Below are 15,141 nucleotides of genomic sequence, written 5' to 3' on the forward strand. Positions count from 1 at the left end.
TGAGTGACACCCAACTGCAGGATGCAGCACATGTCCCATGGGCACCACTATGCCAGTGCTGGAAAGCACTGACATAAGGGGTTAGGATTGCGCCCTTTGGCTCCAAATTGGAGCCATTCTGGGAGAAGAGGATATGAATGACTTACTAGGAAGCCTCCTGAACCCTCTTCCGGGTTGTGCTGGGCTGGCAACGCACTCTGTTAGCCTCTGTGGGCCTCAGAATGGACAGCAGAAGCCTCCAAAAAACTCCACTTCCAGTTTTCAGAGGTAATTTTTGAATTGACCAGAAATAGTTTTTGGAGGCTTCTGTGGGCCATTCTGAGGCCCGCAGAGGCCAGCAGAGTGGGTCGTTGACCTGGCACAACCTAGACAAAGACTCCAGAGGCTCCATGGTAAGTCATTCTGCCCAGCAGCGTTACGACACACCACAGAAGACAAGGTGGGTTGCAGCACTGGAATGTTTGGGAAACACTGTTATAGTAGTTTTTAACTATCATCAGTGTGAATGCAGCGGTTCTCAAACTCCGAGGGAGGTTAAGAACTGCTGAAATTGTGTGGGGGGGAGCAGGGAAGGCAGTGGGAGTGAGGGGAAGGCAGCAACATGATCCCCAGGATTGCGTCACTAAGGGGGATGCAGGGACTGGCATGTACTTACCAGTCCCTGCAGCAGCCCAACCTTCAGAAATGAAAGTGGAGCGATCACACTCCACCTCCAGTTTGTGATCGCAAACCAGAAGTGGGGTGCGATCACTCCACTTTCAATTTCTAAAGCTCAGGGAGCCCTGTGGAGGATTGTGCAGGGCTCACTGCACCCCTGGGAGGCTGCTGCAGAGACTGGTAAGTACATGTCAGCCTCTGCGCCTCCCTTAGTGATGCAATCCTGGGAATTGTGTTGCTGCCTTCCCCCCGCCCCTTAAGGGGGAAGCAGCCAGGGCTTTCTGGCTGGGGTGTCGCAATGCCCCAGTTTAAGAACCACTGGAGTGAATGGTATACAGTGTACCATCATTTTACAATCCATTCTAAATTTTGTATTGTGAAAGTATTGTAATTTTAACCCAAGAACATGTTGTTTTTTGGTAATTCATTCCCTTGGAAGCTGACATTTCTACTGCAAGCCAAAGCTTATTTCCCTCTCTAAAAGATTATTTAAAAGGTACCTACTGTGCTCTTTAAGGGCCAGGCTTATCAGTTTACAGTGCTGTAATTACAAAACACACAAGACTGTATCCTTCCATCAATACACACAGCCATGATATTAAAAATACTGTTATTGGCTGAGATGTTACCAGACACTTGCATTCACACAGCTGGTTGTTTTATCTATCACTCGCAAGGTCCTGTTGATGGCAATCATGAGCCACTGTAAAGTGAATAATTTACTGTATAGTGAACCATGTTTACTCTGGCAAGTCCATTGTAAAGTGATGTGATTGTAAAGTAAACAGATTGTTAAATTAAGGTCCACTGTATTTTAAAATACCTGGTTTATTCAAGGGCACTGAGATGCAAACAGTTAGCATGTATTCATAAATTTTGGACAATGCCTAAACATACTGGGTTTCTGAGGAATTACCATAAACAACAAGGGTTGTGCAAAATATTCTCCACTCTAACATTTTGGAATCTCAGGGCCAGCCCACTCATGGGGTCTGGTACAGTGGCTGGTTCAAGCAGTGAATTGAGGAAGGCAATGAAGGAAGGCTGACACTACATCTCCCCTTTACCACCACCAGTCCATTGGCTACCCAGCAACTTCACTCTGCTAACACCTTGATCCTCTTCTCTCTGAGTCTTTCTGATTCCACATCCAGCACCACTTCTGTGAGCAAGTGACTGAGGCAGAGAGGCTAGAGAAGGTAGTGGAGAGGGCCACTGTGATCCCATTTTGATTCTTTTTCTTCCAAGAGGAAGGAATTCCAATCCTATTCCGTGGTGCAATGTTCAACATATCCTAAGCCCATCCTGGCGACACCATATTAATGCAGGATCATGAAAGCCACTTGTGCTAGGCAATTGGAACAGGTTATTAGTTTATATGCTTAAGAAATAGGGAAAATGTTCATATGCTTAGCATCTCACAAACAAGCTTAAATCCACATTATTTTCTCTGTCTGAGGAAGAAGTTTGAAAACTGCAACCTGGCAGCTTTGGCAGACTGTCAAGTAGCTCTTGGCAGCGTGCCAGGGCATCTAGGAGATAGCAGAACAATACAAGGTTTTGTGAACAGGGAGGATGGGAGGGAAATTCCACCCTAGGTGTTACCAAAAAGGGCTGTTTTGTATAGGGGAATAATTACACTGCCCTTATTGGAAACTTCAGGACCATGGGCTGGATAACAAGATGGCATAATGCAGAGAAATTCCCTTTTAGCTTAAGGAGGAGACTGAAAGAAAGATAACTTTTAATAAAAGATTATATTTTTATTACAAAAACACACAGGTAAACATAATGCACATGAAAAATGATGAGTCTTGGTCCTAGTACTTGCATCTAGTGGTTTATGGTGGTTGCACGTGAAAAGTATTTTGTGCATCCAAGGAAATTAGTAAGGGAACGCTTGTAGGGAAGGATTTTAGGGGTCCCTGGTCTGCCAAACCCAGTTGCTAACTAAAGAAGGGGAGAGAAGGGGAGAAAAAAAGGGGGGGAAGAAAGGAAAAAGTCCCAGATGCGAGATAGTTACCTGACTTGTAGAGCAGTTGAATGGGGGGGAAGAGTCCTGTGGAGGACCCTCTGACACGGAGGGAGAGCCAGAGAGAGAGCATGTGGGCAGAAGCCCTCTCTTAAAAGGGGTTTTTTTTCCAGATCTGGAGCTGACCTGGATGACCTGGATGTGACCTAGAGCTGACCTGGATGTGCTTGCTTACTACACACAGTGGGGTACTTGGAATATGTAAAACATTGAAAAGATTATCAGCAAAATTCAATAGGGTCAAATGACTGTCTTCCTAGCTGGGGGAACTTACACAATACAGTAACTCAGGAAAGCAGTTCAAATTTGCATAGAGTACTTAAACGGTGATTGAGTTAAAACAATACAATGAATAGGAGACACTCAAACAATGATTTACTATGCCAGACTTCTTCCTAGAGAGGTGGAGGTTTTATCTTCCTAGAGAGGTGGAGGTTGTATCAGCTTGTGACTTGACCAGAGTTTTTGGAAACGTGTGCTGGGAGAAGTGTGGCCTGCATGATGTTTCAGTAACATAACCAGATATAGAGAGAAAATTACAGCTAAAAGGAAAAAGGGGATTTTCACATAACATAGGCTCCCTGCTTCTAAACAGAGAAACATTTGCCATTTTAAAATCATAATACATTCAAGCTTCCTTAAACCAGAAAAAAGAGTCTGATATACATAAATTGAACACTAAGAGAGCTATGTAGACCAAAGCATCATAGAAGTGCCAATCTTTGCATACTTGCCAAATATTCTTCAAGTTATTGTCTTCAAAGTGTAACCAATATATAAATTAGCTATTAGAGTAATATTTAATTGCCTGATGTTATTAGAATGTATAGTAAAAGCATGGAAACACACAGAAAGGTGAAAAAGCTATTAGATTAAAGATGCTTAAGCCACAAGTCTGGAATGTGATTCAGATGCAACCTTGAGAGGCAGATGTCTGGCAAAAGCATTCACTAAGCCTGTATCTCCTCTGTAGACCTTGAGAACTCCAAGTCTTGCAAAATTTGTTGCATCTCAGACAGACTTTTAGCAACAATATGCGGGCAAAAGCGAGTGCACTTGCAACATTGAGATGAAAAATGTTATCTGTCTTGGCACCAGAAACGGGGAAATTGGAATGGTATAAGGCTAAGAATACACAAGTTTGCAACATTTTGGTGGAGAGACTTGCAACATTGATGGAGATGTCTTAGCAATGCAACTTTTTATCTGTTGGCAGATGAAAATAGAATTTTCTACAAACACCTGCAGAGACAGCTAGACAGAAACAGATAACAAAGTTTTCTATGGGAAAGCCTCCTGATTAAGCCAAAACATCCATGAGAGCATTTGTTTGAGCTAAAGCTGACAAAGAGAAAGGGAAATGAGATTTGTTTAAAAGTAAATAAGAAGAGTTCTAAAAGAGAATCCTTTTGTACAATAAGAGTTTAGTTTGTCTTGTATTAATGAAAGTACACCACTATGCATCTCAAAAAGGTAACAGGTCACATATAGAGAATCACAACATGGAACAGAGGCAAATCAGAGGACTTGGTTTAAACAATGTTGGCACAGAGCCCCACGGTGTCTGGAAGAAGGAATTTGGAGAGATAGCACAGGTGGCTCCTTGCAACATGCCAAGGACACCCAAGTTGGAAGAAGCCAAAAGATAAGTACAAAGACATACCAAAAAGCCAGTTCTGAATAATAATTGAGGTTAGAGTGCCATCTACTGGTTGTTGAAATCTTTAAATTGTATATGTTTCAATGTATATTTTTGCCTTATTTGAAACCTGTAACTTGAAGCCAACCAATCACATGACTGTAAAGCTATCTGTAGCCAGCCCAGAGAAAGCCCCATCTATGATGTCAAATTCCATCCAATGAAAGGTGTGAAACTCCTCAGACAAAGGAGCCAAAATGAAATATAAGCAAGAGGTTCACACTAGAAAAATGTCTCTCTTCGCTTTGGACAGGAGTTCCTGAGAAGCCCATTGCTGGCAACGGAATAAAGCTTGCAGACGATCACCACACTTGCCTACTGAGTTTGCTTTTGAACCTTGCAACACCTTGCAACAATATGAACAGTGCATCCATTGTCTGAAACAGGTTTAGGATATGGTGTATGCCAATTCCTCCTTGTCCCTCGCATAGCATGCCCCAATCTCCTTCCTGTTTTAACTTTTCTGCCAGCAGAGTTCACGGCATCCATGTGACATCTGAGCTACAGTGGCATAATGTTTTTCTGCCATTGCACCAGCATCCATGATGCCTCCATCTACAGGTAAGTTTCCACACTTGCAGGGCTGTCTTTGTGCCAGTGTACATACAGATACACTGGCATATCTCAAGGATAGGAGTGGGCCTTTATTTGCAGGAGATCACTCCTGCTCTCTATCTACACAATTAACCATACAATTATGAACAAATTTACCACAGAACAAAAGTGAAAATCTTGCCTTCGGAACTCAATTAGCTGTATAAATTATAGAAAATCCATGAGAACCTAGTTCATGAATTCCAGACAGCACTCAGAAGGCAAAAATGGTAAGATGTGTTCCTAGAGACATGAAAACCCTTCATTATTCATACAAAAATAGAAAGCAAAGCACATAGACCAATAGCATGAGTTTTTTTGTGTAGTAATTATGTGATACATTCAATAATACATAAAATTCATATTTGTCAATATGTCTTAGATAATACCTCCTTTATGCACATTATTTTAGTTGTGTACACTGAGGTAGAGCAAAACTGCTGATTTCTTAACTATGAATCAGGGGCAAGTGCTGAGATTGTTCACTACCTCCCTTTACCAGCTCCCTTCTGCACTGCAAGCTCCCTTTGTCAGGTTTAACTCAAGTCAACTGTTACATCAGCAACAACATTAACAAATGTTAGAGATACCCAAGATCTTGCCTAATCTCAGACCATGATTAATTTGTATTGGCAACCTTCAGTCTCGAAAGACTATGTATCGCGCTCTGAAAGGTGGTTCTGGCACAGCGTCTAGTGTGGCTGAAAAGGCCAATCCGGGAGTGACAAACCCTTCCACACCGGGAGCACGTGCAGTCTGTCCCTGGTCTGTCTCCCTGGCTATGGGCCTTCCTTCTTTGCCTCTTAGCCTCAGACTGTTGGCAAAGTGTCTCTTCAAACTGGGAAAGGCCATGCTGCACAGCCTGCCTCCAAGCGGGCCGCTCAGAGGCCAGGGTTTCCCACTTGTTGAGGTCCATCCCTAAGGCCTTCAGATCCCTCTTGCAGATGTCCTTGTATCGCAGCTGTGGTCTACCTGTAGGGCGCTTTCCTTGCACGAGTTCTCCATAGAGGAGATCCTTTGGGATCCGGCCATCATCCATTCTCACGACATGACCAAGCCAACGCAGGCGTCTCTGTTTCAGCAGTGAATACATGCTAGGGATTCCAGCACGTTCCAGGACTGTGTTGTTTGGAACTTTGTCCTGCCAGGTGATGCCGAGGATGCGTCGGAGGCAGCGCATGTGGAAAGCGCTCAGTTTCCTCTCCTGTTGTGAGCGAAGAGTCCATGACTCGCTGCAGTACAGAAGTGTACTCAAATCCCAACCTTGTTTGGAATTTTCTTCGCTGTCCTGCTGAAGCAGGCCTTTGGAACTGCAACAGAAGGCATCTATCTCCGGACCAGATCAGACGGAAAGCTCTTCAACCTCTCCAGACTGAGAGCAAAATCCAAAGTCCAGCTGAAATGTCTGCGTGACTTCCTCTTTGCCAACGATGCAGCTGTCACTACCCACTCTGCCAAAGATCTCCAGCAGCTCATGGATCGTTTTAGCAAGGCCTGCCAAGATTTTGGACTGACAATCAGCCTGAAGAAAACACAGGTCATGGTTCAGGATGTGGACTCACCTCCCTGCATTACAATCTCTGAGCATGAACTGGAGGTTGTCCATGACTTTGTGTACCTTGGCTCAACGATCTCCGACACTCATTCTCTCGATACCGAGCTAAACAAGCGCATCGGTAAAGCAGCTACCACGTTTTCCAGACTCACAAAGAGAGTCTGGTCCAACAAGAAGCTGACGGAACATACCAAGATCCAGGTCTACAGAGCTTGCATGATTAATTAAGCATTAGTTAACACTGGTTAATTTGGCTGACATTTGCCACAGTTGACCAGCAGGGAGAATTTTCACTCCAGAAGGGAAACAGTAGGAGAGAAAACATGAAATGTCACAGCATTATCCTGATTGTTTAACCATGTTTTATACATGTGTAAACAGTGTTCTGTCTGTATTGGCCATTGGCATATGTTATCTTTAACAGCTATGAACAGCCCAATCCAATCCCCCATCATCCTACACCATGCAGCCATGCCAACAGATCACACACTGCAAGCAAAGGGAGGGGGATGGTCTGCAAGAGGACCCAGAAAGGCAGATAGGATGTGATGTGTGCAACTGCCACCCCCACCCTCAAATCCCCCCCCCCTGCTGTTCAGCCCATTCCTCGTCCCAAACCTCTCATAAACCATCCCCTTCACCATTATACCTGTACCAGCAGAACATCTGGGTGGTTCTGGCATGCACATGGAGCCTCTGGTTGTTTCTACCAACAGCTCTGTAGCATGCAATGGTGGTGCAATGTCTGCACTGTTGCATGGCAATATATGGCAGCAGATCACTAGATCCAGTGCTGTAAGTTCCTCATTGGAATGGGATATAACTTTAGCCCATCTGCTACTCAGACCATAAATAGCCAACAAAATCTACAGATGTAATATTGAAATACAACATGTACTTACCTGGAAGTTGAGAACAAATAGAACACGTGATGCCTATAATTCAGTAGTTTGACACTAACTCTGTAAGGAAAAAAAATCTTTAATTAAAAAAATTAGGTTAAAAAATGAGCATCCTGATCTAGTCTATAAGCTGAAACACACTTTCACTTATGTTTTGAATTCAGGACCAATTGTTGCCTGTTCTCTTCCACAGAAAAGGAGTCCCTCTTTTTAGAATTACTTAAAGCAGGGGTCTCCAAAGCCCGGTCCGTGGGCCAGATGCGGCCCGCGATGAGCCTCTATCCGGCCTGCAGCCAGCCTCTTGTCCCCTGAAAGCCCCTGGCCCACTTTGCTGAACAGGACTGGAACTATGCTCTGGTTGCATCTGGAGGGTGTTCTAAGGTCCAGAGAGGCTGAATGAATGAGCCCATTCATTCATTTATTCACACATCTAAGTTCCATCTCTAATTTATTTATATAAATTTTATATTTAAATTTTTTTTTGGCCCTCAAAACCGTGCCAGACATTTGATGCGGCCCTCTGGCCAAAATGTTTGGAGACCCCTGACTTAAAGTAATATTTGGGTTCAGCAAAAAGAGGGTCATATTTATGGGGGGGGGGGCAGATATAACTGTGCTTCAGCTTTCCTGAGCTTAAAAGGGGAGTTTTTAGCAGTTCATTGCTGCTTGTTGCAGGTGATTCTGTTTCCTGACTTTTAACCATATCTCTATAACTCTTATCTTGCCACAGACCACCACTCCCTCTTCTACTGAAAGTCCTGTACACCATATAATGTCATTCCATTCTCTGGCTATAATTTCACAGTAGTAGCTGCCAGATTCATCTGAGTCACCGAGTACTGTTTTCTCAGTTCTCATAAGAAGAAGATTATTTGAGCTACCTAACATTTCTCTTTTTCATAATATAATGGGATTGCATTTATTTTATTCAATTAACTTTTTTACTATTTTCATTTCTGATGCCAGAAAAGTGTAATAAAGGGGCCATTTCACAAATCATGGACAGTAAGCGCAGATCTGCCACTTCCTGGCAAGTGTACTTGTATTATCCATGTTAATACATGTTTTTAATATTATCCATGTTTTTAAACATGTGTTTCTTACATTTACAGTTAACAATTTTAGGCATACACTTGTAATAAGTGTATACCCCAAATGTAATATGTGAAGACACCTTAAGTAGCAAAGCACAAGAACACTTAAGTAGCAAAGCACAAGACCAAAAAACCAAGGGTGATTATTAAAGTATTCTGAAAGAACTAAGGACCACTAGCAAATTCCCTTCATTAAAGGACTGACAAGTATTTGCATTTGCAAAACCAAAGACTCATTCACAGAAAATAATTTCTCTTTCACTTGATGCATGTAGTGGACTTTCCTGCAGTGTGTGAATGTCACCAACAAAGCAACTGAAAACAATTCTGGGAAGAGAAGTTCTATATTTACAGAACTCCCTTCCAAATATCACTGACATGCAATGTCCTATTGAAACAAATCACAGGTCATATTTTCATACTTTGAAATCAAGACAAATAAGAAAAACAAATTTGGAAAGAGATGCAATTCTCATTTTCTCTAACCCATGCCTGATAGTCTCTTGAGGCATTTTTGAAGAAATCTGATCAAATTACAACTTCTCTAACCTACAGAAAAATATAAAGAATGTTTGCTTGTTTTAAATATTCTACTGGCATCCAGTGGTCATTATAATGAACTACACAACTTTGCAGAGTTATACTTAGTAGAAGTACAGTATAGTACTCAGAAATCATCATGACCTAAATGAAACAGTATGAAAATGCTATTAAAAAAAATAAATCAAGTCAGAAAAATCCACAAGAATGTCATACCCAACTAAAAGACTATAGGCAAGAGAGGTTTAGGGCAAAGGGGGTCATAATATGGATGTTTTGTGCCCTATATTAGGGCAAGCTATCCAAAAATTTGCCATCACACAGTAGGATTGTCAATTGCTTAAAAAAAAATCCTTGAGTTACTGTAAAAACCTAGTACAGGTCAGTCCTCCTTATCCACGGGTTCAGAACCTGTGGATTTAACCCAACACAGGTCAGGAGGGCTTCACAGTACCTCCCAAATGTGACTGGAAGAGTTTTCTGGTCACATTGGGGAAAAGGCCTTCTGAGGTGCAGCGAGGCTAAGTGCAACCTTCCCACACCTCAGAAGGCCTGCCAGAGCCTTATGAGATGCACTTCTGGTATTTTGCAAAACCCAAAGTGCATCTTAGAAGGCTCCAGCAGGCCTTCTGAGGTGCAGGGAGGTGGTCGCATCCATAGGTGTTCTGATGGCCCATACCCACGGATTCAAATATCTGCTAGAGGTCTGGGAACAGATCCCCCATGGATAATGAGAGCCAACTGTAAAACTTTCTCACCTATACCAACTGAAACAATTGATCTCAGGGCTAATAGAACTAAGCATATTGACACTAGACAAAAATATCAGAGGTAGAGCAAAGTAGGTTCTGAAATCGGAAGATGCTTTCTTCCATGGTACATAGCATTGCTGCTCTGGCTGAAGGTGTTCCTGGAGATTTTTCACAACATGGTGTAATGTCATTTATACTGCAGTCCTATGCATATCGACTCAGAAGTAAGCTCCACTGAGTTGAATGAGACTTACTCTCAGGTAAGTATGTACAACACGGCAGCTGGGAAGTCCAATCTTCGACTGGACTAGGCTGCCAGCTGGAGCACTTTGCAACAGCAGAACAAAGTTGTACTGTTGCAAAATGGCTGCCAACAGAACACAGACAGTCAGCAGCCATTTGGGAACACTGCATCAAGAGGGGGCAGCACTCCCCATCTGTCACTGTAGCCAACCACAGCCATCAGAGTATATAAGGCAATGGCAGGAGTGGGGAGGAATGGAGACCGGGAGGCGATGGGAGTGGGTGGATCTGGAAGCACTGGTGTGCTCTGGATCATATCAACTCATTTTGCAGCCTCCCCAGCCCCTTTCTCCTCCAGGACTTGCACCAGCTAAAGAGCTGGTGCAGGTCCAAGGAGACCAATTGTGGAGCAGGAAGTTTATGGATAGGTAAGGGGTTTTTAATCTCCTTTTCCCTCCAGAGCCTCCTGAACTCTCCCCCCCCCCCAAGCTGGATACAGCGAGCTCTCTTTCAGCATCCCTGCACCAGCAGGGAGTGGGAGGATAGGAAACAACTAGGCTCTGTTAAAATCTCCATGATTGCTTTCAATAGTCTCCTGGAGACTGATGCTGATTCCTGGAAATTCTTTGCAAGCCTACATGTGCAAGCTCATGGGAGAAGTACATAAAGGGTGCAATCCTAACCAACTTTCCAGTGCTGGCATAGCTGTGCCAGTGGGGCATGTGCTGCATCCTGCAGTTGGGGGGCAGCCATGGAGGCCTCCTCAAGGTAAGGCAATGTTGATTCCCTTACCCCAGAGTTGCATTGCCCTTATGTCAGTGCTGGAAAGTTGGTTAGGTTTGCGGCCAAAGTCCATGTGCTCATTCAGCAGCTACAATTCAAGCTCAAGCCATCTACCAGCACTAGCAAAGATGTTCTGCTAGTGGCAGGGAGATCATTTTTAGAGGTCATTCCTTCTCCTGCTATATATGTCCACAAGCTAAGCATTTGAACTTGGTGTAGTTATAACAAAAAATGAGGGCACTCCATATCTTTAGACAACAAAAACAATCTCCACATGTTTATTAGTGTTACACCAATTTTTTCTGCAACACATGGCCAACATGCATGTGTGTGTCTAAAGATGTGTGTGTTTTATGTGTTAACTGTAGGAAAAAACACTGTAACACCAATACAACACATACACACACACACACACACACACACACACACACACCCCTATTTGCTGATGGGAAGGCTGGATGAAACTGCTGCCAATTGCTGTTGCTGGTTAGCATGGTAACAATGGTGTGCAAGGCCTTATTACCCTGAGGCCTGCAGCAATCTGGCACCAGCACAACTAGTGCACAATATACAATTGTCTTGGTCTTCCAACCAAGACAGGACAGAAAAAAAAAGCCCCCAGAATTGGAAAGAGCAGAAGGGAAGGGGTACAGATGCAGATACCCCTTCAAGTCTCCTCAAAACATGCTGTCAGAGAAAGATGTCTATGACTAGCATGGTCCATCAACTTCAGCAAGATTAATAATAATAATAATAATAATAATAATAATAATAATAATAATAATAATAATAATAATAATAATAATAATAATAAACAACTTTATTTTTACCCCGCCTTTCTCCCCGAAGGGACTTAAGGCGGCTTACAACAGGTTAAAACTGATTTAAAACATAGTTTAAAACAAATAAAAACATATTAACAGATATCATAAAAACAGCAGTCAGACAAAAAATAGGTAAAAAAGAGCATAGAGCAGCAGCAAATCATAAGAATCAGGCCTGTAAAAAATATTAAAACATGTTTAAATAGGCCGAGAACTCAGAAGGCTTGTTTAAACAGAAGGGTCTTCAGGCCTCGCCGAAGAGTATCAAGAGAGGGAGCCATTCTTAAGTCAAGGGGAAGGGAGTTCCATAGCGTTGGTACCACTACTGAGAAGGCCCTATTTCTTGCCTTGGATTAGGAAGCCTCAGGCCTTGCAGAAGACTGCCTGGGTTTTAGGAAGAAAAAATTTTGCCTTCTCACACTAACTAGAAGAGTGTGTTTCACTAACAAAAACTAGCTTCAAAAGAATACAGGCCTAAAACTTGAATCATGTACCTCAGTGCTGGAGGCCATGACTGGAAGTGCAGGCACAGCCCAGCTGACCCCTAACTGAATCTCAGCCTGAATCTTTTTGGCTTACAAGTGTGGATAGGAAGGTGCCTGTTATGAGGGCTTCGACTTCCAAAGAAACATAATGTTTTCTTCTAACAGAAATCTAAAATATACTTCAGAGGAAGTCCTCTGTCTTTCTGTCATGAGTACATCTGTTTTCCTCTCAGATTTATCATTCATTTATCACATGTTTCAAAGTTTACATTCTGCCCTTCAGCAGTTTTAGCACCATTTCATTTTAAAGTTTTGATGCAGTTGGCAACACGACCAGGCAAACTGTAGTTAGCATTTTTGTGATAAAGCAGAGTAGAGACTGAACAAAGGCAGGGATCCAAGAGTTGCTTACACAAGATGGCCGCCCATTAAGATTTTTGGAGACACCATGTTTTGTGTGTGTCTGCTTAGGGAGACATAACTGGCATGCTCATTCTTCTCATTTTTAAAAGCCAGTTTTTAAAAAAAACCTACTTGGTTTGCAAGACGTTTAGACTGCCATTAACACTGAAGATGGCTGCTGTTTGCTACTATGCTCGTGATAGGTCTTGACTATGATGCTCTTGATCAGAGCCTCGGAGATGGGGATAAAGGGGGTAATTTGTACCCTGGCCCAGGATCAGAAAGGAGGCCCAGGAGCCAAAGGAGGGGGCCCAGAAATTTCCAGGGATATTACATTTTCCATTATCACCCAGATTGACAGTCCACGTGAGATGCTGGGGGCATTACTGTGGGCACATGGCAGCGACTACTGTCACAAACCATACACACCAGGCCCAGAATGCATACATTCCTTAAGCCATTTCTGCCCAATGTTGCATATAAACAACAGGGACCAAATGTGTACACCTGTGGGATGGGCAAAAATGGTTTCGCATCTGGGAAGAAAATGACCTGCTACAGTAGCTCTTTGGCTTGTGGATCCACTTACCATGAAAGAATGTAGAAGAGCTCAGTGACACAGCTGCGGGACTTGCAGCTGCTGCAGAAGTCAGTTTTTGTGTACACAGGATACTTTCCATTCTAGTGTGAGCCCAAATACAATGATACTAATTTCCTGCAATGATTTTCTATATTTGAAAGATTTTAGAGAGACTTGGATTGGTGCTTTGGTTTTCCGTATTACTGTATCTAGCTGCCAACGCCAGGCAGGCAGGTAGACCTGAGCTCTGCATTGGGAAGACTGGTAGACCTGGGCACCAATTCCAGCTGTTGCCACTTTCCCCCTGCCTGTTTTGCCCCCATTCTGCCAACCCCCATTTCCACCTCCCCATTCCATTTCACCTCTCTCTCTTTGGGAAGGGGCCCAGAGGAAACTTTGTACCCCCTGATAAAATTCCTCTCAGAGGCTCTGCTCTTGATGCTCTTGACTATGCTCTTGATAGTTAGTCTTTTGACTTTTTTTCCAAATGTTGTGAGGTATCTTGGGATTATATGGGGAAAGGGAAGATGTAATGTAAATAAATAAACAATATGCTAGCCCAATGTAATTTTTGAAGGTTTTTTTTTTAAAAAGCTAACTCCATTGCAAAGTTAAAAACCATTTCAGAAGTCCCCTCAGTTTCAAAGACATATTGCCATAGAGACTTCAAGGAATTACTGTTAGAGAAAAACCATTTTCATACCTCTTTGGGTTTATAGATCATTTGGGTCCTGGACAATAATAATAATAACATAATATGAGAGATTATGATTCCCTTATATTGTGCAAGAAGTAAGGATACCTTTTTGTTATACGTCCTTGATGGTATATTGTTCCTAGATACACTAGGCCACTGTTTCTCAAACTGTGGGTTGGGACCCACCTGGGTCTTCTTGCGAGGCAATTTCAGGTGGGTCTCCATTCATTTCAATATTTTATTTTTAATATATTAGACTGGATGCTCCCATGGTATGTGACTGTATTTGGGCAAATGTTACAGACCTGTACTTTTAACAAGCTACTATGTATATTAAACAATGACAGTAAATGGGACTTACTCCTGGGTAAATACGTGTAGGATTGCAGCCTAGGATTGTTCAAAATTTTCGTGCTTGATGATGTCACTTCCAGTCATGACATCACTTCTGGTGGGTCCTGACAGATTATCATTCTAAAAAGTGGGTGCTAAATGTGTGAGGGTGGACAGAGTGGATAGGGAGATGCTCTTTACACTCTCACATAATACCAGAACCAGGGGACATTCACTAAAATTGTGTGTTGGGCGGGTTAGGGCAGACAAAAGGAAATATTTCTTTACTCAGCGTGTGGTCAGTCTGTGGAACTCCTTGCCACAGGATGTGGTGCTGGCATCTAGCCTAGATGCCTTTAAAAGGGAATTGGACAAGTTTCTGGAGGAAAAATCCATTATGAGTTACAAGCCATGATCTGTATGCCCAACCTCCTGATTTTAGAAATGGGTTATGTCAGAATGCCAGATGCAAGGGAGGGCACCAGGATGAGGTATCTTGTTATCTGGTGTGCTCCCTGGGGCATTTGGTGGGCCGCTGTGAGATACAGGAAGCTGGACTAGATGGGCCTATGGCCTGATCCAGCGGGGCTGTTCTTATGTTCTTATGTTCTTAACCATTGCACTAGGCTACAAGCTTCAGTGCATTTGCCTAGGAATAAGCACCATTGAACAAACCTCACTTGTGAGTAAACACAGAATTCTGCTGGAAAAGTAACAAAAATTTAAAGTCCATATCAGAATGAAGAGTTTCTGAGACCGGAATTAGTCTGTGCTGATGTTTTAAAATATTAAGAGATTGAAGGCAGAATACTGTATGCTGACTTCTCCCCCTATCCCCTATTATTTCATCCCATGAAAGATAAGCTGATGCTCAAGAGTTCCGATGGAGAAATTCAGAAATGCTGTTTGGGTGAGTGAATATGTTACATTAATTTTCAAATATGTGAAGGAGTAGAGTGCTCCTCTAAC

This window comes from Tiliqua scincoides, chromosome 1 (assembly GCF_035046505.1).
Source record: "Tiliqua scincoides isolate rTilSci1 chromosome 1, rTilSci1.hap2, whole genome shotgun sequence".
Classification (NCBI taxonomy): domain Eukaryota; kingdom Metazoa; phylum Chordata; class Lepidosauria; order Squamata; family Scincidae; genus Tiliqua; species Tiliqua scincoides.